The sequence below is a fragment of the Neofelis nebulosa genome, chromosome 14 (genome assembly GCF_028018385.1).
Source record: "Neofelis nebulosa isolate mNeoNeb1 chromosome 14, mNeoNeb1.pri, whole genome shotgun sequence".
In the NCBI taxonomy this organism is placed as follows: domain Eukaryota; kingdom Metazoa; phylum Chordata; class Mammalia; order Carnivora; family Felidae; genus Neofelis; species Neofelis nebulosa.
Genome location: NC_080795.1, coordinates 20,439,782 through 20,461,468, shown reverse-complemented (window position 1 = coordinate 20,461,468; position 21,687 = coordinate 20,439,782). Strand labels below are relative to the sequence as shown.

The 21,687-nt window shown below is 40.3% G+C and overlaps 1 protein-coding gene and 1 pseudogene across 11 annotated transcripts in view; both read left to right on the top strand.

Annotated features, from left to right (window-relative positions):
- Positions 1 to 21,687, top strand: part of NCOA2 (nuclear receptor coactivator 2) — a 291,623-nt gene that overhangs the window by 124,032 nt on the left and 145,904 nt on the right. The gene's annotated exons all lie outside the window — the stretch shown is intronic.
- On the top strand, positions 6,978 to 11,248 carry LOC131494511 (tigger transposable element-derived protein 1-like; annotated as a pseudogene).

Genomic DNA, 21,687 nt, shown 5'->3' with positions numbered 1-21,687 from the left:
CAGCACAGAGCCCGACACGGGGCTCAGATCCACGAAGCATGAGATCATGAACTGAGCTGAAGTCGGACCCCCAGCCGACTGAGCCACCCAGGCGCCCGAGACATTTTAAATACAGGATAATTTTATGCCCACAGGAGCTATCTAATATGTAATCAAAATATTTCAGTTACATTCAGTTGACATTTTGGTGGGTCTTCTTTCCTTTCATATATTAGAGATATCCTGTCTGTCACCTAGTAGAAAGAGGCTGGATCTCTATGAGCTCTCCTTTTAGGAAATGACGATACCGGCATCTATTGAGAATAATGTGGTAGACACCTGCTGGACTAATGAACTGAGTGGTAGACATTCTTCTAGCATAGGCCTTTTCCTAATTTACGGATTTTTCATAAAGTCTTCTCAGATAGGTGTGAGTATCTTCATTTTACGGAGATTAATGAGAGAGAATTATATGGCCAGAGATAGTAAGTAGTGGAGCCTAAGATCAGAGACCTTCTGACTCCGAGTCCATTGTTCTTGTTGCACAGATATGTACATCACAAGAAAATGTTGATAGCGTTTAAATCTCTAAGTATAAGCATTAATTATTTTTGACCAAAAAGGTAGACGATGTAACCTTATCATTTCAAAATTTATTTAACCAGAGAATATTTATTGAACCCTGACCACTGCAAAGTGCTGTGTCAGTTGCTCTATGAGATAAAATGAATCTCTTGCCTTCAGGAAGCCTACAGGTGTGTGAGGTTGATTTACACATTAACAAAAACAGCAAGGCAGGATTTTTGTTTGTTTATTTTGCTTTTGGTTTTGTTGTTTGTTTTGGTGATTAAAGATGATTAACTTTATTTTTAAAAAGTTTTTAATTAGGGGGTGCCCGGGTGGCTCAGTCGGTTAAGCGTTCGACTTCGGCTCAGGTCATGATCTCACAATTTGTGAGTTCGAGCCCCGCGTCGGGCTCTTGTGATGATAGCTCGGAGCCTGGAGCCCGCTTCGGATTCCTGTCTCCCTCTCTCTCGGCTCCTCCCCTGCTCACACTCTGTCTTTCTCTCAAAATAAATAAAGATTTAAAAAAAAAATTTTTTTTTAAGTTTTTAATTGGTTTTTTAAATTTTAATTCCATTATAACACACAGTGTTATATTACTTTTGGGTGTACAGTATAGTGATTCAACAATTCTGTGCATTACTCAGTGCTCATCATAAGTTACTCTTAATCCCCATCACCTATTTCACCCATCCCCCCACCCACCTCCCCTCTGGTCAGCATCGGTTTGTTCTCTATAGTCAAGATTCTGTTTCTCAGTTTGTCTTTTTTTCTTTGTTTGTTTGTTTTGTTTCTTAAATTCTACATATGAGTGAAATCATATGGTATTTGTCTTTCTCTGACTTATCTCACTTAGCATAATACCCTCTAGCTCCATCCATGTTGTTGCAAATGGCAAGATTGCAGGCTTTTTTATGGCTGCATAAAAATCCATTGTGTATATATACTATGTCTTCTTTATCCCTTTATCTCTCAATAGACACTTGGGCTGCTTCCATAACTTGACTGTTGTAAATAATGCTGCAGTAAACATAGGGATGCATATTGACCAAGGCAGTTTCTAATTCATGTGTAGTATACATAAGGTATTCTGTGAGTAACTCCAGAACTATGTTTCCTCCCTGCCACATGTGTACATCCAATAAATATTTGAATGAATGAATGAATGAATGAATGAATGAATGAATGAGTCCACATTAGAGTCATTTGGTTAGGGAGGAATATATGGGGGGTGGAGAAAAGACTTGGGGCAAAGCCTTTGAAGACAACTAAGATTTGGATACCTGAAAAGGGGTAGCGCTGGGGTGGTGGCATTCCAGGTAAGAGACACAGCTTGAGCAAAGAGGAAGAGAAGGGAATGACCAAAGCCCATATAAGGCTTTGAATAGAACATTGGCTTTTGTATACGGGAATAGTAGATGGTATGCCTGTACATACAGCTTTGAGCCAGGCTGTGAGGCCTATAAATGCTGGGTTAAAGTGTTTTCTTTTTATTCTCTAGGCAGTGGCTGTCCTCAAAGATTTAAGTTCTAGCATCTGATAAGTGACATTACCAAAGCGCATCTTTTGTTGATTGTTTCGCTCTTGGTACGCTGAATGAATGCGGCCGGAGGTGGGGGGAGGGGGGGGTGGTGGAAATGGAGGGGTGGAGACCAGAGGTGAGAAGGAGTGAGGCGGGGGCATTGGTTTAGAGCAGTGGGCACAGCGATCCAGTTGCGCTGAGGGGCCTGGCAGCAGGAAGGCAGCTTGTCAGAACCTGACTACTGGTTGTGTTGGGAAAGAGAAATTCAGTGGAAAAAAATAGAATTGCACATGGAATAATAGTTTTAAAGTTCTCTGTGAACCAGTGTCTTACAGTGTGTTCTGGTCAAGAATTGCCAAGGGAGAACATTCTTTTTTCTCTTGATTTTAAATGTTTGTTCTTCTTAACAATTTAAAACTGTAACACTTCCAGGGCGCCTGGGTGGCTCAGTCGGTTGAGCGTCTGACTTTGCCTCAGGTCATGATCTCGTGGTTTGTGAGTTCAAGCCCCGCATCGTTGGGCTCTGTGCTGACAGCTCAGAGCCTGGAGGCTGCTTCAGATTCTGTGTCTCCCTCTTTCTGCCCCTCCCCCACTGATGCTCTGTGTCTCTCTCTCAAAAATAAAATAAACATTAAAAAAATTTTTCTTAAGTATAACACTGTCTTGACCCCCTTTCTTTGTATTATTTATAGCGTTCTCTTTCTTCTTTTCTCAGAAGTAACTGCTATCCTGACTCTGTTGTTTGTTGTACCCATGCCTTTTATTTTTGCTTTTTACTTTTACTCTTTGTATATTTGTTTATAATATTTGGTATTATTTTCTGTGTTTTAAAACTTAGTTAAATAGTACCACACTATCCGTATTGTTCTGCAACTTGCCTTTTTCCTGTAACATCACAATTTTTTTAGATACTAATCTGTCTGTTTGCAGGTCAGCCATGCCTTATGTGAACATATCACAATTTGTCTGTTTTCCTCTTGATGAACGTTTAGGTTGTTTCTAATATTTTTGCAATTACAAGCATTCCAGGAGCAAGTGTTCTTGTACGTGTCACCCTGTGTACATATTGGAGTTTCTGTGGGGTATTACCTAACAAGGTAATTGCTCGGTTGTAGAATATGTGATTACATTTGTAAAATGATATTTCAGTTTAGTTTTAGCATGCGTTCTCAGGTTGCTGTTGAGATTCCACATTGACCATTTTGGTTCTTTCCTCTGAGTTGCCTATTAATACATTTTGCCCTTTTTTCATTTGGGTTATATTTTTCACATTGATTGATAGTTACTGATACATTCCAGACACTTTAGGCTGGTATTTTAACCTTCGGTTAACTCTAAGTCTGTTCCTTTGGTAATCTGATAAGACTATATATCAACTCTGATTCTCGGTGACGTTATATATGTAAAAATGACCCTTGATTGGTAAGCCATATCTTGGAAAGGCTAAATGAAATATGAATACCTGATGGGGGAGCCCTAGCGTTGAGCTTCCCTGGTGCAGTGACTCTTACAAATGAGCATTTCCATATTGGGGACCTTGGGAAGCTTTGCTTACGAACTTGATGTAAGAGATACTGGCTTCTGTGGACCAGGAAACATCTCAACGGGCAACTCCACCCGGCCAGTGTGGACCTGAGCTAAACGGGTGCACGGTCTGATGGAAGTACAGTACTTGCACAGCAGAGTGGTGCTTAATGCTTCTCTGCTGGCAAGCCGTGCTCCTGCCTGTATTCTTCTGGGGACACTGGGGCCAGAGGTTGCTTACGATAATTGTGTGAGTCTGAATGTTTAGTTGGACCTAAGGAAACCCTTTGGTGTGTGTTGCGGCTATGTTAGTACTTAAGATTGTTTGGAAGAGAGTTTATTTGGAAGAATTAGCTTCTTATATATTACACATCAATGAAATATCTTTAATTTTGTCTTAGTTTTCTTAGAATGCATTTTAAAATACAATCTCTAGGGGCACGTGGGTGACTCAGTCAGTTAAGCATCTGACTTTGGCTCAGGTCCTGATCCTGCGGTTCGTGGGTTCAGCCCCATGTCGGGCTCTGTGCTCACAGCTCGAAGCCTGGAGCCTGCTTTGGACTCTGGCTCCCTCTCTCTCTCTTTCCCTCCCCAGCTTGTGTTCTCTCTCTCTCTCTCAAAAGTAAATGAATAAACTTAAAAAATTCTTTTAAATATAATCTACATGTGGATTATGCAATCCAGATTAAGTAATAGACTCTGTTAGGGGAAGTGGAGAGTATCACAATTTATGTCTATACTGCTCTGCTGCATGAGTTTACGCTGTCCAAAATAAATGGAGAGGGGTCAGCTAACAAGGCATCTGTTCCCCTGCCGTACTCTGATCCTTTTTTATTGCTTTTGATTTTTAGAAAAGGTAGACTTAAACCAATGGGCTCAACTGATGGCTTGCGGGCCCCTGTTGGAATATAGACTTCTTAGGCATGTGGTCAGGTCTCTCCAGATTCTTAGCTTAGCCCATCAGTGTGATTTTTCTTTTTCATGGATGCATACTTCTCCAATATGATGTGATTTAATAGGAAAATAGTATTTGATATCTCGAAAACGACTTACATATATTTTGGTAACATTTATTTTGAGATAAAGGAATGTATACTACGTCTTACTCTGTTTAAAAGTGTAAACAAATATTTCTTGATTCAGGTAGAAGAGTTCAAGTTGATTCCTGTATAAACATGTGTATCTTTGTATTATTTTTAAGAGGTTATTTCAGTAAATTGCAGACCTTTAGCTAATCCTTGGCAGACTCATGTGTAGTTGACAGCCCCAATTCAAAAATATGAATTTGATTTACTTGTGATTTGTAAAACCAAGGAAAATGCCAAAACTTGTGGTAGAAATGATAAACTTACCTTAAGTAGTGCTATAAAAAAAAAAAAAAAAAATAAGAGGCTTAAGGGTGCCTGGCTGGCTCAGTCCAAGAGTGTACCACTCTTGATCCCAGGGTTGTGAGTTCGAGCCCCACATTGATGTAGAGATTGCTTAAAATAAAATAAATAAACTTAAAAAAATAAGATGCTTAAACATGGCTTTTTCTTTTTCTAAAAATGATAATCATATTCATGAGAATGATTATTCTGCTTGCTCACTGCTTCACTTCCTTAAAGATAAAAGAAATAGGGTCTTTTTTGGATTAAGGCTGAAATTAAGGCCACTTTCTCAGGTCTTCTTCCCTCTTCCCCTGGTTATGACCAGCTGTCCTGTAGCCAGATAGCTCTTGTGTCCGCTGGCCTCCTGTCCTACCTCCCTGCCCCCCATGCTTGTAGACAGGCGTACCTTGCTTTATTGTGCTTCAGTTTATTGGATTTTTACCAATTGAAGGTTTGTGGCAGCTCTGTATCAATCAAGTTTATCAGCTCCATTTTTCCAACAGCATTTGCTCACTTTGTGTCTCTGTGCCACATTTTGATAATTCTCAAAATATTTCGCACTTTTTCATTATTATTATATTTGTTATGCTGATCAGTGATCTTTGATGTTACTCCTGTTACTGTTTTGGGATGCTGTGAACTGTGCCTATATAAGACAGCGTATGTAGGATAACATACAGTGTAATATTAGTTTTAGGTGTACAATATAATGATTCAACACTTCCATATGCACCCGGTGCTCATCACAACAAGTGCCCTTCTTAATCCCCCCAGCACCTGTTTTAACCCATCCCCACACCCACCTCCCTTCATGTAATCATCAGTGTGTTCTCGATACTTAAAAGTCTGTTGGGGTATCTGGGTGGCTCAGCTGGTTAAGTATCCAACTCTGGATTTTGGCTGAGGTCATGATCTCACTGTCGTGAGATCAAGCTCTGCATCAGCACAGACCCCGCTTGGGATTCTCTGTCTCCCTCTCTTTGCCCCTCCCCTGCTCTCTCAATCTCTCTGTCTCTCTCCGTCTCTTTCTCTCAAAAATAAATAAACATCTTAAAAAAAGAGTTTGTTTCTTGATTTGCCCCTCTCTCTGTCTCTCTCTCTCCCTTTTCTCCCCCTTTGCTCATCTGTTGTGTTTCTCAAATTCTACATATGAGTAAAATTGTATGGTATTTGTCTTTCTCTGACTTATTTGGCTTAGCATTATACTCCTTAGTTCCATCCATCTCATTGCAAATGGCAAGATTTTGTTCTTTTTTATGGCTAAGTAATATTTCACTCTGTGTGTGTGTGTGTGTGTGTGTGTGTGTGTGTGCGCGCGCGCTCATGTACGCATGTACGCTTCACATCTTGTTTATCCATTCATTAATCAGTGGACACTTGAGTTGCTTCTATAATTGGCTGCTGTAGATAATGCTGCTATAAACATCGGGGTGCACTATCCCTTTGAATTAGTATTTTTGTATCTTTGGGTAAATACCTACTAGTGCAATTGCTGGATAATAGAGTACTTCTCTTTTTAACTTTGGGAGGAACTTCCATACTGTTTTCCAGAGTGGCTGGACCAGTTTGCATCCCCACCCCACCAACAGTGCAAGAGGGTTTCCCTTTCTCCGTGTCCTTGCCAACACCTGTTGTTTCTTGTGTGTTGATTTCAGTCATTCTGACAGGTATGAGGTGATATCTCATTGTAGTTTTGATTTGCATTTCCCCGATGATGAGTGATGTTGAGCATCTTTCCATGTGTCTGTTTGCCATCTGTATGTCTTTGGGAAAATATTCATGTCTTCTGTCCATTTTTTAATTGGATTATTCGTTTTTTGGGTGTTTTATCAGTTCTTTATATATTTTGGATACGGATATGTCGTAGGCGGCAAACTTGATGGATAAATGGCTGTGTGTGTTCTGACTGCTCCACTGACCATTTGGTTGTTTGTCTCTGTCTCTCTCCGTTTCCTCTGGTCTCTCTATTTCCTGAGGCACAACACTATTGAAATGAGGCTAGTTAATTGTTCAAGTGAAAAGTGGTCTCTAACTGTTCAGGTGAAAAGAAGAGTTGCACATCTCTCACTTTAAATCAAAAGCTAGAAAGGATTAAGGTTAGTGAGGAAGGCACATCAAAAGCTGAGACAGACTAAAAACTAGGTTTGCCGAACAGTTAAGTTGTGAATACAAGGGAAAATTCTTGAAGGAAATTAAAAGTTACCCCAGTGAACACATGAATGGTAAGAAAGCTGAACAGCCTTATTGCTGATAGGGAGAAAGCTTGAACAGTCTGGATAGAAGATCAAACCAGCCACAACATTCCTTTATGCCAGAGTCTAATCCAGACAAGACCCTGACTCTCTCCAATTCTTTGAAAGCTGAGAGAGGTGAGGAAGCTGCAGAAGAGTCTGAAGCTAGCAGAGGTTGGTTCATGAGATTTACGGAAGAAGCCGTCTCCGTCACATCAGAGTGCAAGGTGAAGCGCAGTGAGTGGTGATGTGGAAGCTGCAGCAAGTTATCCAGGAGATCCAGCCAAGCTAGTTCATGAGGGCGGTGACACTAAACAACAGATTTTCAGTTGATGTGGAACAGCCTTCTATTAGAAGAAGATGCCATCTAGGACTTCCGTAGCTAGAGAGAAGTCAGTGCCTGCCTTGAAACCTTCAAAGGACAGACTGACTTCCTTGTTCGGAACTAATGCAACTGGTGACTTTTAAGATGAAGCCAGTGCTCATTGACTATTATGAAAATCCTAGGGCCCTTCAGCATCGTGCCAAATCTATTCTGCCTGTGTTCTAAAAATGGAATCACAAAACCTGAATGACAGCACATCTGTTTGTAACATGGTTTACTAAATATTTTAAGCCCACTGTTGAGACCTACTGCTCAGGAAAAAAGATTTCTTTCAAAGTATTACTGCTCATTGACAGTGTACCTGGTCACCCAAAAGGCTCTGATGGAGATCTACAATGAGATTAATGTTGTCTTCACGTCTGCTAACACAGCATCCATCCTGCAGCCCATGGATCAAGGAGTAATTTTGACTATACAGTCTTATTATTTAAGAAATACATTTCCCAAGGCTGTAGCTGCCAAGTAGTGATTCCTCTGATGGACCTGGACAAAGTAAACTGAAAGCCTTCTGGAAAGCCATTCTAAATGACATTAAGAACATGTATGATTCATAGAAAGAGATCAAAATGTCAACATTAACAGGAATGTGGAAAAAGTGGATTCCAACCTTCATTGATGACTTTGAGAGGTTCAAGACTTCAGTGGAGGAAATACCTGCAGATGTGGTGGAAAGTTCCAGCAAGAACTAGAATTAGAAGTGGAGCCTGAAGGTGTGACTGAATTGTTGCAATCTCATGATGAAACTTGAACAGATGAGGAGTTGCATCTTATGGATGAGCAAAGAAGGTGGTTTCTTGAGATGGAGTCTACTCCTGGTGAAGATGCTGTAACAATTGTTGAATTGACAGGAAAGGATTTAGAATATTACATAAACTTTGTTGATAAAGCAGTGGCAGGGTTTGAGAGGCTTGACCCCAATTTTGAAAGACGTTCTACAGATCAGATGCTGTCAAACAACACCTCATGCTAGAGAGAAATCATTTGTGAAAGGAAGAGTCGATTAACACAGCAAACTTCATTCGTGTCTTATTTTAAGAAATTGCCACAGCCACCCCAGCCTTCAGCCATCACCACCCTGATCGGCAGCCATCAACATCGAGGCAAGACCCTTCGCCAGCAAAAAAGATTACTACTCACTGAAAACTCAGACATGGGTTAGGACTTTTTAGCAACAAAGCATTTTTTAAATATTTATTTATTTTCTGTTTTAGAGAGAGGGAGAGAGCATGAGCGAGGGAGAGAGGGGCAGAGGGAGAGAAAATCTCAAGCAGGCACCACACTCAGCATGGAGCTGATGCAGGGCTCAATCCCACAACCCTGGGATCATGACCTGAAATCAAGAGTCAGACACTCAACGGACTGAGCCACCCACGTGCCCCAGCAATAAAAGTATTTTTAATGAGGGTCTGCCCATTTTTTTTCTTTTTGACATAATGCTGCTGGGCACTAAAAGACTTTAGGATAGTGTGAACAGAACTTTCATGTTCCTCGGGAAACAAATTTCATTTGATTCACTTTATTGCGATAATCACTTTATCGTGGTGATCTGGAATCGAACCTGTATCTCCAAGGTATGCCGATAAGCTGATTAAAGTTGCATAAACAGCGTATTGAGAGACCATGGTTTGCTTGGCAGGATGGGCTATGCCCATGGACCACTCCCACAACCGTCCCACCCATGCCCCTATCTGGGCCATGATTCAAGGAAATGCAATAAGGGTAACTCTGGTTTCCTTTTTCCATGCCTGGAATCAGTTATTGTTACTGTGCCTCTTCCTGCTTCTCCATGTAAAAATACTTTAACGTATATAGATTTGAGTAATCCATGTGGTTACTCCTGTCTGGCGAGAGCATTAAGCATATTAATTATTCTGTGTATGTGCTTGATCATTGAACTTACATGAAAGTTCATACAGTATGTATACTGTATGGGTAAAGAACCATATGTTAATATGTATATGTGAACACATGTATGTTAATGCCATATATATTGCTGTAGTAGTGAAAGAACCAAGTCAGATTCTGGGTGTGAATCCAAGCGCTGACACTATAAAATGGGGATAATATAAATATCCGCTTCATGGGGTTGTTATTAAATGAGATAATGTGTGTAAAGTGCTTAACGCTAGGTTTAGCACTTGCTAAGCACTCAATAAATATTAGCTGTTCTTAAAATTACTTTAATTTGAAGCTTTGATATTTAAAAGGTATTAAGGTGTGAGGTGCTTGTTCGTTTCGTTGTCGTAATTATTTCATAGTGTCTTCTATAGGTACTGAAGTTTATTTTTATTTAGCTTTATATGTTTTACTAAACTAAGACTCAAGTTTTACTGCAGTGTCTTACCATCACATTCACTATTTGCCGTATCCACCTTTTCCTTTCGACTGGAGCAAGCGTACGATTTTGTCATTTCTTCCTCTTTCCTGTTAAAGCATATTGTCATTATAAAGGGATGGGGTTAGCTTTGAAGATTTCCCTTGTATGTAATATGCTGTTTTATGTTTATCACGACCTATCCTAGGAACCCAGGTAGCATGGCTTTTCCCAGTAAAATGTTGCGTTCATTCACCAGTTCATGTTTCAACAATTACAGCGTTTCTTCTCTTTTTTGGTAAGCTGTTTGTAAATATTTTTAGCTGTTAATCATTTTTTTTTAATCTAGGAACTTTATTTAAAGATCCTTTTCTTAAGGAATAGATTTCCTATCAAAATGAGTGGTATTGGTGATGCTTTTAAGGAAAACAAATTGATAGCCTTTAGCATCTTAAAAGTGTGAGATAGATGTTAGTGTACTGTTCAGTAAGTTTACTGCTTTTTATTTTTTGTAAGATTTTAATTTTAAGTAATCTCTACACCCAACATGAGACTTCAGCTCACAGTCTCAAGATCAAGAGTCCCATGCTCCACCAACAGCCAGCCAGGTGCCCCAAGTTTACTGTTTAGTTGTGCTTATGATACTTAACACTTAAAGTTGAACATTTAAACTGTTGACTTGTCCTTCATTATTCTGTTTAAAGCTAACGATTACGTATAGTGCCTTGCTCACCACCAAGCATAAATAGGCCCCTACCCTCATTAAACTCCACTCTGTGGATACAGAATTAAAACTCATTTGGAAGAATTAGGACCAAGAGACAGTATTTTTGAAATGTTAAGATTTATTTCCACTCTCTGACCATATAGCCATATATTTACAAACTAAGCTCCTGGAGTAATTAACTTTGATTTTTATTTTAGATACCTTTTTTAAGGAGGACGATGGCTCTAACTCTGTTTCTTAGTTAAAGGTGTTGAATATGAAGGGAGGAGTTAGAGTAGGTGTCTTCTGTCAGATTTTCTTCACACTTTATATTTGCCTTATCCCTCTGACTAATAAGTCTCGTGTTTCACACCTGAGTCAAGAACCAGTGCAGTGAATTTGTTCTTTACTTAGTCCATTTAATTTCTCATTTACATATGGTGTAGTGAATACCAGCCATAAGACTTTGACATGGGACATCTCCCCTCAAACACAGAAATATATCGGAAAAGTTAGTAGAAGGATCGAGGGTTTTATTGAGTTTGTCTTATTTTTACTTATTCATTGCTTTGACATATTTTTTAGACTCTGAAATTTGGGCATCAGTGTCTGAGATTCTAAATTCTCATTCTAGTTTTGTGTGTGTGTGTGTGTGTGTGCGCGCGCGCGCGCATATGTATATAATGTTTATTTATATAATGTTTATTTATATAATGTTTATTTATAATGTTTATTTATATATAATGTTTATTTATGTTTATTATATATATAATGTTTATTTATATAATGTTTATAATGTTTATTATGTATATGATGTTTATATAATGTTTATTTATAATGTTTATTATATATATATAATGTTTATTTATATAATGTTTATTTATTTTGAGAGAGAGAGACAGAGAGACAGTGCTAGTGGAGGAGGGTCAGAGAGAGAGGGAGACACAGAATCTGAAGCAGGCTCCAGGCTCTGAGCTGTCAGCACAGGGCCGGATGCAGGGCTCGAACTCACGGACCATGATTTGACCTGAGCTGAAGTCGGACGCTTAACTGGCTGAGCCACCCAGGCGCCCCATAGTTTTATATTTAAATCATAGTAAACTTTTATGCACTTAATTGCTATGTAATAATTATTTTCTGTACCCAACATTTTACAAATAATAATAATTTCTTTCACATGTGTTTTAGTAATAGTTAAGCTTTCACTATAAAAATCCCTTAAGTGTCTCAGGGAACAGTGATATTGACATATAACAAAATTATTATGGTTACCATCAAATATAACAATTTAAGTTTATATTATGTACCAAGGTATCATAATCAGTGCTATAGAGAATATACAGATGAGTAATACACAGACTGTGACATCAAAGAACGTATAATCATAGTGCTGGGCCACTTTCAACTTTATCATTTACTTAGGCTATGATAAGTACGTGGAAAGCAATAATCATGATGTACAAAGAATGTAGTAGTTTTTTACATTCGTGTCCTCAGTTCCTGATATATTTCTTGGCACATATCAAATGATTAATAAATATGTATAGGTTGACTGAAAGATGCATTCAGTTTAGTTTGATGATTTCTGGGCATTGGGAAAGGGGAGAGGGCTCTGTCTTTTTCTTTTTCTTTTTCTTTTTCTTTTTCTTTTTCTTTTTCTTTTTCTTTTTTTTTTTAAGTAGACTCCATGCCCAATGTGGGGCTTGAACTCACACGCCCAAGATCACGAGTCGCATCCTTTATTCACTGAGCCAGCCACACACTCTGGGAAATGTCTCTTGCGTGAAGGATTTAGGGAAGACTTCACAAGGAGGCCGTTGAGAGGATAAACGTTAGAGGATCTGTAGACTTAGCTACGCATGAATGGCTGGGGACAGGAAAATTGAAGGGAACGAATGTGTGAGCAGTGAACAAGGTGACCACAGGAAAGTGCCAGGCCAAGTCTGAGAATACTGCATACTCCTCTTTGGCCAGAACTGAGACCGCAGAGCTAGGGGACTGCAGATTTGGTGGGCAAATCTGGAAAACTAGTTAGACTGCCAGGCTCCTGAATGCATGATTCCTATTTGATCTCACAGAGAGTAAGAATAAGGAAAGGAAGGAGACCTTACGAATACTGAGTCCTACCATGTGTTAAGAAGTATGGTAGTCAATTACAATTAGCACACTTAATTCTCACGCCAGTACTCTATGGTCACTTCCATCCCATGTTAAACATGAGGGAACCGTGGTGACAAAATTTGGTCCTGACCCATACGGTAAGTTGAGGAAGGGAGAAAGCTGACATGGCGAGAGGTTCCCCGTGAGGCCTGCTAACTAGAGAAGGAAATCCCAGTAGTTGCAGAGGGATTGGAGAGAAGCTGCAGAGGTAGAATCTAAAGACCTTGGGCACTGACTGGGTTTGAAGACCCAGGAGGGAGAAACAAGAGTTAGAAGAGCTTGCTGGGCAACAGCGCACATGAAGCGGCAGGTGCGGGAAGAGGGTTTCCTCAGAAAGGTGATGAGCTCCATTTCAGATGCAGCTAGGGACAGATGTCTGTGAGCGGCCCAAAGCCCAGCAGTGGGGCACAGGGGACATCATGAGGCTGCAAGTATACGTGGAGTCCTGCATATACAGATGAGATCATTGAAACTGCATCAGCAGGTAAGATCTGCAGGGAGTGGTTTTATAGGGAGAGGAAAAGCAAGGATGTCATTCAAGTAATGCCCATAGTTGGGTTTTTGCTTTTTCCTCTCTCCCTCCCTCCCTCCCTCCCTTCCTCTCTCCCTCCCTCCCTCCCATCCATCCATCCATCCATCCATCCATCCTTGTTTCCTCCCTCCCTTTCACTTGTGGCAGGAGGAAGTGGACCCAACACAAGTGAGGAAGATAGGACGAGAAGCTTGACCATGCAGTGTCACCACGGGACAGTGTTGAAACCATGGGACAGTGTTGAAAACCATGTTCTGATAGAGGCCAGATTGCACAAGGCTTGAAGGAAATGGCGAGAAAATAGGGCTTCTTTGTGATTCTCAGGAAGGCCAAGTGATCCTGTGACATATTTAGAAAAGCGATGGGGGCGCTTTGGGCTGTCACAGTGACTGGAGGCACACGTCTTGTCTGAAAGCCTAGCAAGGAGCAGGACAGTCCCAGGCTGCTCCACCTGAGATGGTTAAAACATACCCTCTTTGCTAGTCCCCCCTGCGTTCTTCTTTTCCTCCTCAGCACTTATGAGCACCTTACATATTGTAAGTTTTACTTCTTTATCTTGTTTATTGCCCATCTTTAGATCGTAAGGTCAGGGGGTAGAATTTTGTATCTGACTGGTTCACTGCTGTATCCACGGTGCCCCTCACATAGTAAGGCCCTCAGTGAATAGTTGACGAGTAGATGTCTGGAAATCATAGTGATTTGTGTCGCAGTTCTCGCCCGCTCTTCATACCATGACCTAGTTGAATGGAGCTGAACCATCTCTGTGTCCCTAACAATGTTGTGCATAGCGCAGCTGATGTATCAACTTTTATATATCGCAGCAGCCCAATGGGGAGAAACTAGGGGTTCGGATCTCAGTGGGTCTGAGTTAGAATTTTTGTTCTTCCTGATGTGACTCTAATTGTTAAGCTACCAAACCTTTCTCTAAGCTTTCTCTAACCTTTCTCATTTTCCTTAGCTGTACAATAGGGATAAATTAGTACTTATGTTATAGCGTTGTTGAAAGGATTAAAGATCTAATGCACGTCAGAGTGCCTGGCAGATAGTTGGCACCCAATACGTAACACATGTTTTGCAATCTTTCTATGGTTTAACCTTAAATGTTACTTCACCTCACTGGCGTTCAGTTTTTTTCATCTCTAAAAGGGGAAGATTAAACCAGCCTCACGTGGTTGGTATCTGGGGGAACCAGTGAGACACTACACGCAAAATACCCAGCATAGTGCCTCCTGCGTTGGTGGCAGTCATTAAGCATGTGTGCCTTGATTCTTTTTGCGTGTGAATGTAGTGGTTAAGAGCACAGACTCTGGACCCAGACTCCACAGATGCAATTCCTGGCCCTTTTACTTATGAGCTCTTCTTGACCTCTCTGCGCCTCAGTTTCCTGTAAATTGGGAGGAATAATAGTGCCTAGCCCCATGGGATTGTTGTGAGAAAAATAGATATAAACATCAGTAGAAAGCTTAGACCGGGGCACCGGGGTGGCTCAGTCAGTTAAGTGTCCGACTTCAGAACAGGTCGTGATCTCATGGTTCTTGAGTTCTAGCCCCACGTCGGGCTCTGTGCTGACAGCTCAGAGCCTAGAGCCTGCTTCAGATTCTGTGTCTCCCTCTCTCTGCCCCTTCCCCACTTGAGCTCTGTCTCTCTAAAAAAAATAAACATTAAAAATAAATAAATAAATAAATAAATAAATACATACATACATAAATAAGTAGGGGCACCTGGGTGGCTCAGTCGGTTAAGTGTCTGACTTTGGCTCAGGTCATGATCTTGTGGTTCATGGGTTTGAGCTCCGCGTCGGGTTCTGTGCTCAGAGCCTGTGTTCTCCAGATCAGAGTCTGGAGCCTGCTTCAGATTCTGTGTCTCCCTCTCTCTCTGCCCCTCCCTGCTTGCACACTCGTGCTCTCTCTCAAAAATAAATAAAGATTTAAGAAAATTAAAAAAATAAAAGCTTAGACCTGTACCTGACACATGGTAAGCTCTAGATGTCCTTGATTTTTTAAAATGTGTCTTTATTGTTTTTCCCTACTCTCTTTAGTCTATTAAATAGTTTTAACCTGATGTAGTCTAAGTAGAATATCTTGCTTATAAAGAATGGGGTCCCTTCATAGTGAAATTGGCCATGTGTTGGGGGGGAATATCATAAAACATCAAAACCAGTAAAACTACCTCTTCATGATTTGACCTGTCTGGATAATGTAGCCGTGGTGTTGAATCTTTCATATACGATAAAAAAGCTACACCTTGGCTCTGATTCTGGTCAAGATCTACCCAGGAGCAGTGGCAGGCTGGTTTAGATCTCATCTTTGAAAAACTTTTTTGTCACTTGCGAATTTGCCTCCATTTCTCTGCCCCCTGTTCTGCCAGCTGGTTTCCAGGAATGGTGGGGAATGCAGTTTGAGTAGAACCCAGGAGGAAGCAGCAAAATTGGAAGGACAGGTGGTGAGTAGTTGGCCAATCTGGAAACCTTTCCTCTCCTGCTGAGGAAGATTTTCATTTACCAGCAAAGCATTTTTCTAACAGAATTCCAAGAACATATCCCAAATTGTACCCCTCGCTTCTTCAATCCCATCAAGGATAAAAGCTCTATCTTCAAAGAACTACAGAGTTTATTATGTCACTGTGAGCGTGGCCGGGTCTTTATTCATGTCTGAAACAGACCTACTAAAAGAGAGATGGCTCCTTCCAAATAGCAGATTCCGTTTCCATTCACGTAGCAGGCCACTGTTGAAAATCCGTTGTGTTGTGTTGATATCCTCTCTCCCTTAACGGAGGCTCTACTCGATCTTCCCGGTCTGTGATTCTTGGCCGCCCCAGATCTCTCTCCCATTCTCACCCTGGGGTTGGGATGGCAAGCAGTCTTCATCTCTGGTGCCAGCTCCTATTGATTATAGTGATTGCCTGGAGTGTTGTGTTGAGAAGAATCGAGAGGCCACATACAGGCTCAGAAGTGATTAATTAGCAGTGTCTGCTGTGCAACGGGAGAAGGGGTAACTAAGCGTGTGTTGTGCGTTTGCCAGACTTTGTGGATTCCATGATAAGGTTCAGCCTTGAGAGACTCAAAGTCTCATTTTACGTTTCAGCGGTTTTGTCTTTGATTTAGTATATATCAATTACTTTATTGTATAGTAAAATAGAGAAATAAATAGAAACAGTAGAATCGCGTATTAGCCAGGATCATATACGGTTACGTATGTGTGCTCTTTCATTGCTTGCTTAAGGAGGATCTTAGATACCTAACTTAGTCTTAGTTCTCTCACTTCTAAAATACGTAAATTGTTTTCTAACCTTTTTGTTGAAGTTCTCTTGCTTGGTTCACACACAGTTTCATCTTCCATTTTGTAACTTTTGTACTAAACTTTGCTGCTAACTCTACTGACTGGACTACTAATAAGTTAACAGGAATCGCTTGAAACCTTGGGCACAGAGCAGGCAGCTATACAGACCTGGGGGTTATAGTCATTATAGAACAGACCAGACATCTCATTCCCAAAGGAACAGTCCCATGTGTACGTTGTCCTTTGGCTCACCTCCTTAGAGGCCAGAGATAATTTTGCTCTAACCACTGAGGTCTGAAGGTATTACTTCTGTTTTATATTGTTTTCTTGTTATGAGTCAGGGTAAATCTTTTCTTTTTTGGCAGCTGACAAAGAATACTCTTTCATTGAGGCAGTAATGGCAATGTCGAAAATATGCACAAAGCTCCAAATAGGAGGACGTTTTTTGCATTTTCTAACTCAAGTATGGATAGATTAGCCTTTTTTAGAAAACTGTGGTAAGATATACATAACAAAATTATAATTTTCCCAATGTTAAGTGTAGAGTTCTGTGGCATTAAGTACATTCACATTGTTGTACAACCATCACCAATATCCATCTCCAGAACTTTTTTGTCTTCCTCAGTTGAAAGTGTGTACCCATTAAACATTGTCTCCCCATTCCTTCTCCCCTTCATTCTCTGGCAACCACCATTCTACTTTCGGTCTCTGTGAATTTGACTGTTCTAGGGAGCTCATGTAGAGGTTCCAGTCTCTAGTTACTGGTTTCACTTAGCATGTCTTCAGGGTTCATGCATCTTGTAGCAGGGGTCCACATTTACTCCCTTTTTATAGCTGAATAATATTTCATTGAATGTATATACCACATTTCATTTATCCATTTATTTGTCAGTGGACACTTGGGTTTCCACCTTAGCGTAGCGATTGTGAATAATTCCACCACCGTAGCGATTGTGGGTAATGCTGCGATGGACATAGGTGTACAAATATTTATTCATGTCCCTGCTTTCAGTTTTTTTGGGTATATAGCCAGAAGTGGAATTGCCCCAGAAGAGTCATATGGTAATTTTATGTTTAATTTTTTTGAGGAATCACCATACAGTTTTCCACAGTGACTGTACAATTTTATGTGCCACCAGAAATGCACGGGGGTTCCAATTTCTCCACAAAATCCTTGCCAATACTTGTTTTCTAGTTTTTTGATCGTAGCCATCCTACCAGATGTAAAGTGGTATCTTGTGGTTTTGATTTGCATTTCCCTAATGACTAATGAGGTGAGTTGTTGTTTTTTTTAACGTGTTTATTGGCCATTTGTATATCTTTTTTGGAGAAGCGTCTATTCAAGTTCTTGGCCCAGTTTTTAAGTCAAGTTATTTATTTTTGTTGTGTTGTTGGCATTCTTTGTATATACCGGATATTGATCTCTTATCAAATATATGGTTTGCGAATATTTTTTCCCATTCCATAGGTTGCCTTTTTATTGTTGATAGTATCTTTTGATGCACAGAAGTTTTTAATTTTGATGGAAGCCTGACTTACTATTTTTTTCTTTTGTTACATGTGCTTTTGATGTTCTATATAAGAAATCATTACTAAATCCAATGTCATAAAGCTTTCCCCTTGTGTTTTCTAGTAAGACTTTTATAGTTTGAGCTCTTATGTTTAGGTCTTTGATCTACTCTGAGTTAATTTTTGTATATGTAAGCTAAGAGTCCAGTATCATTTTTTTTCCTGTGGATATCCAGTTTTCCCAGAAGCATTTGCTGAGAAGACGAATGTAAAGACCCCTTTCAGTGGTCTTGGGACCTTTGTCAAAAACCATTTGACCATATATATGAAGGTTTATTTATGGGCTATACTAGAGTTTTAAGGGTTAGGTATCTTAGCTTAAATCTAGTCTTATTATTTCTTACTGATAGTATTTCTACAATTTCCTAACTACTCTCTCTAACTGGTACCATTTCTTTAAGTCCATACCTATGGACCTGTTTAAACAAACAAACACACATGTTATTCAACTGCTCAGAACCATTCCCTGCAGGATGAATTTCAGCCTCCTTAGCTTTGCAGACAAAGCTCATCCTAGCCTGGTGCATGTCCACCTTTCCAGTCTTGTTTCCACCACCTTCTTTTTAGGACCCTTTTACTGTGGTCCTGGGAATTTCCTTGGAGTCCTAGTGAGAGATTTGCTCTCATGCTCCCCTACTTACACACCATTTCTCCCCTTCCTCACAGACATGATACAGTCTTGCTTCTACTGCTGTTCTCTGAAATCTTTCTTGGCCCTTCCTTTCCAAACTTAGGCATTCTCCCTCCTTGCTCCTCTAACAGCCCAGACCTTGAGACGGCATTTTTGATCACATTTTATAAGTTTTACCTACTTCTTTATTTGCCCTCCTTGATTATAGGTGTCTTGAGGGGAGGGAGTCTGTCCTATTCACCTTTGTATTCCCATCTCCTGACTTAGAGCCTTACGTGACATTGATACTCGATAAACATTTGTTGGATGAAATGAATTAAAGCTAAAAAAGGAAAACCATGAAGAAGAGAAAGACATCAAATCAGGTATCAAAAATGTTTTTCCTTTCTTATAAACTATTGCTGTGGCCTGTGGGCTGTAAGGAAAGGTTTCTTTTTTCCCCTAATGATATTTTCCCTCTTTTCCCATACTTGCAACCATGGTCGCAATTATTATTACCCTCTTCCAAACAAGAATAAGTAATCTTAATGATATTTTGAGGGAAGGAGAGAATAAGAAGGCAGAAAGAGAAAGAGCCAGGGTGAGGGGAGGGTGAAAGAAATCATCCACCTCCAAAGTGTTCACAAGTGATTCTTGAAGTTGGGTCAGAATTGGCTCGAGGCGCTGAGATACAGCGATAAACTGTGAGAGATGCAGTCTTGTAGAGAGACACAAAACACATGCTCCTCAGCACCTTTTGTCACAAGTGCCTCTTGTGCCTGTGGAAATTTGGAATAGATGAATACTTAAGTATTTGCCTCAGAATATGGCATCTCCACAAAGAGAAGCTTTCTGTCGAACTTTGATGGTTCTGTGTGTACAGCCAAGTGTGTGAATAAATGAAAAATTTTAGTCAGATCTTAGTTAACACAGGGTGTCAAGAAAAAACACCATAGTCGTCTTATCGTTTACCTGTGTAATGTTCCTTTATGATACGGTGAGAGTGGTGAGACACAATCTTCCAGCGTTGTGTGTGTGTGTGTGTGTGTGTGATTGACATGTTCTCTTGGCTTTGTTTGGGAGAAGTGAATCCAGAGAGGAGCCAGAGACTAGCAGAGCCACAAAAGCAAATCTGGTTAATCCACAAGAGTTAAGGAAGACAAGAAGGTTTTTAAGGCTGTTAGCCATCAAACTCCAAGGAAGTGTTCTTGGTCCTGTTTTATATCCCTGCAACCCCAGTCCTCTCTAACATTTTGAAGAAGCAGTATGGTCTAGGCTCAGCCTTTGGTTATTTGGTTACTTTTTGGACTCTTAATGTAAGAGCTGGGGAAGTTTTCTCCCTCAGTATTGTGTCAGTGATTCTAAAGTTAAATGTTTGAAAAAGTCTACTGGAGACTATAGAGTTCCCCCAGTTGGGAATTTGAAATGGAGGACTTCAAGAGTCGCAACATTGGATGGCTCTCACATCCTTTTTAGTCCCAAGATTTTACAAACCTAAATGGTCATTGATGCTGCCAGAACATTTTAGAGAGTAACATCAATCTCAGAGGGATGGATTCATCAATGAATCAAATTCCTGAGATACACCATCTGCCTCCTGAGCGCTAGGTGTTTTTGGAAGCCGGGGATATAAAAAGTATAAGCCCTGATAGGCCGTGAGGGTTCTCATTAATTCTGGCTAACAGGTCACCTCAGAATTTCAGTTGTAATCTAGTGGCGGCACTCAGTGACTTCACAGAATAAACTCACCTTTTTTTTTTTTTTTTTTTTTTTTAATTTATTTTTGGGACAGAGAGAGACAGAGCATGAACGGGGGAGGGGCAGAGAGAGAGGGAGACACAGAATCGGAAACAGGCTCCAGGCTCCGAGCCATCAGCCCAGAGCCTGACGCGGGGCTCGAACTCACGGAGTGCGAGATCGTGACCTGGCTGAAGTCAGACGCTTAACCGACTGCGCCACCCAGGCGCCCCTAAACTCACCTTTTAAAGGCGACTCACTTCAGAGGGGTTTACATATGTGCTAATTGGGAAGACTCTGATTCAGTAGTTGAAGCCTCTGAAATCCTTGGATGAAGTACAAATGCTGAGACGGGAGTATAGTGTGCTATTTGTATATTATTTCATTCCATGAAGTGGTAACTTGGCAGAGTCATATTTAGAAGTGATTGCGCTCCGTCGTCCTTCTCCTCAGCTCTCTTTTGTGTGGGTATAATCGACTGCAGTAGTATCAGAGACATTTATGCACTGCTGTTTGCATAAGGCTTTTATTGGAAATAACCCAACAAAATAGCACTCACTGCTAGCTTAGCACAGTTGGGCCTTCTCGAAGGCTCGTTTTCCTACATGTCAAAAGAACGAAATCTTCAGTTAACGTTAGTAGGATGATAGCCACAGGCCAGCATATCCACAGATAGGCCTTTCCTTTAGCACGGTCTCACTTCTTGAAGAAAGGAGGTCAGAGGTCCAGTGATAGAGTTCTGTGGGCATGCATGTCTAACGAAAACAGCCAATTCAAACGGACAGTACTTTTTTTTCCCCACTTTATTATCTTATTGTTTATGAATCTTATTCCTCACTGCAGTAAAAATATATTTAAGAGATACATTATTCCATGATACCTGATGTTTTAAAAATCTGACGTAGAGAATTACAGTGCTAGTGGGTTTATGAATTAATATTATAGATGACTTTGTTCGTACTGGGCAACTTGTTAAATGTGACATCTTCAGAGTTTATTTTCATTTTTAAATGTATGAATAAATAAAATATATGATGACAGTGTATCAAGACAACTTCATTGATTAGTGATTTGCCATTTTGGGGTACAGCACACTCAATTTATTTTTGGGAGTTTGTATTACAGAAATTGAGAACGGTATTATAAGCCCCCATGTACCCTTTACCCAGCTTTGGAAGCTATCAATAGTTTAAAACTAATTTAAGT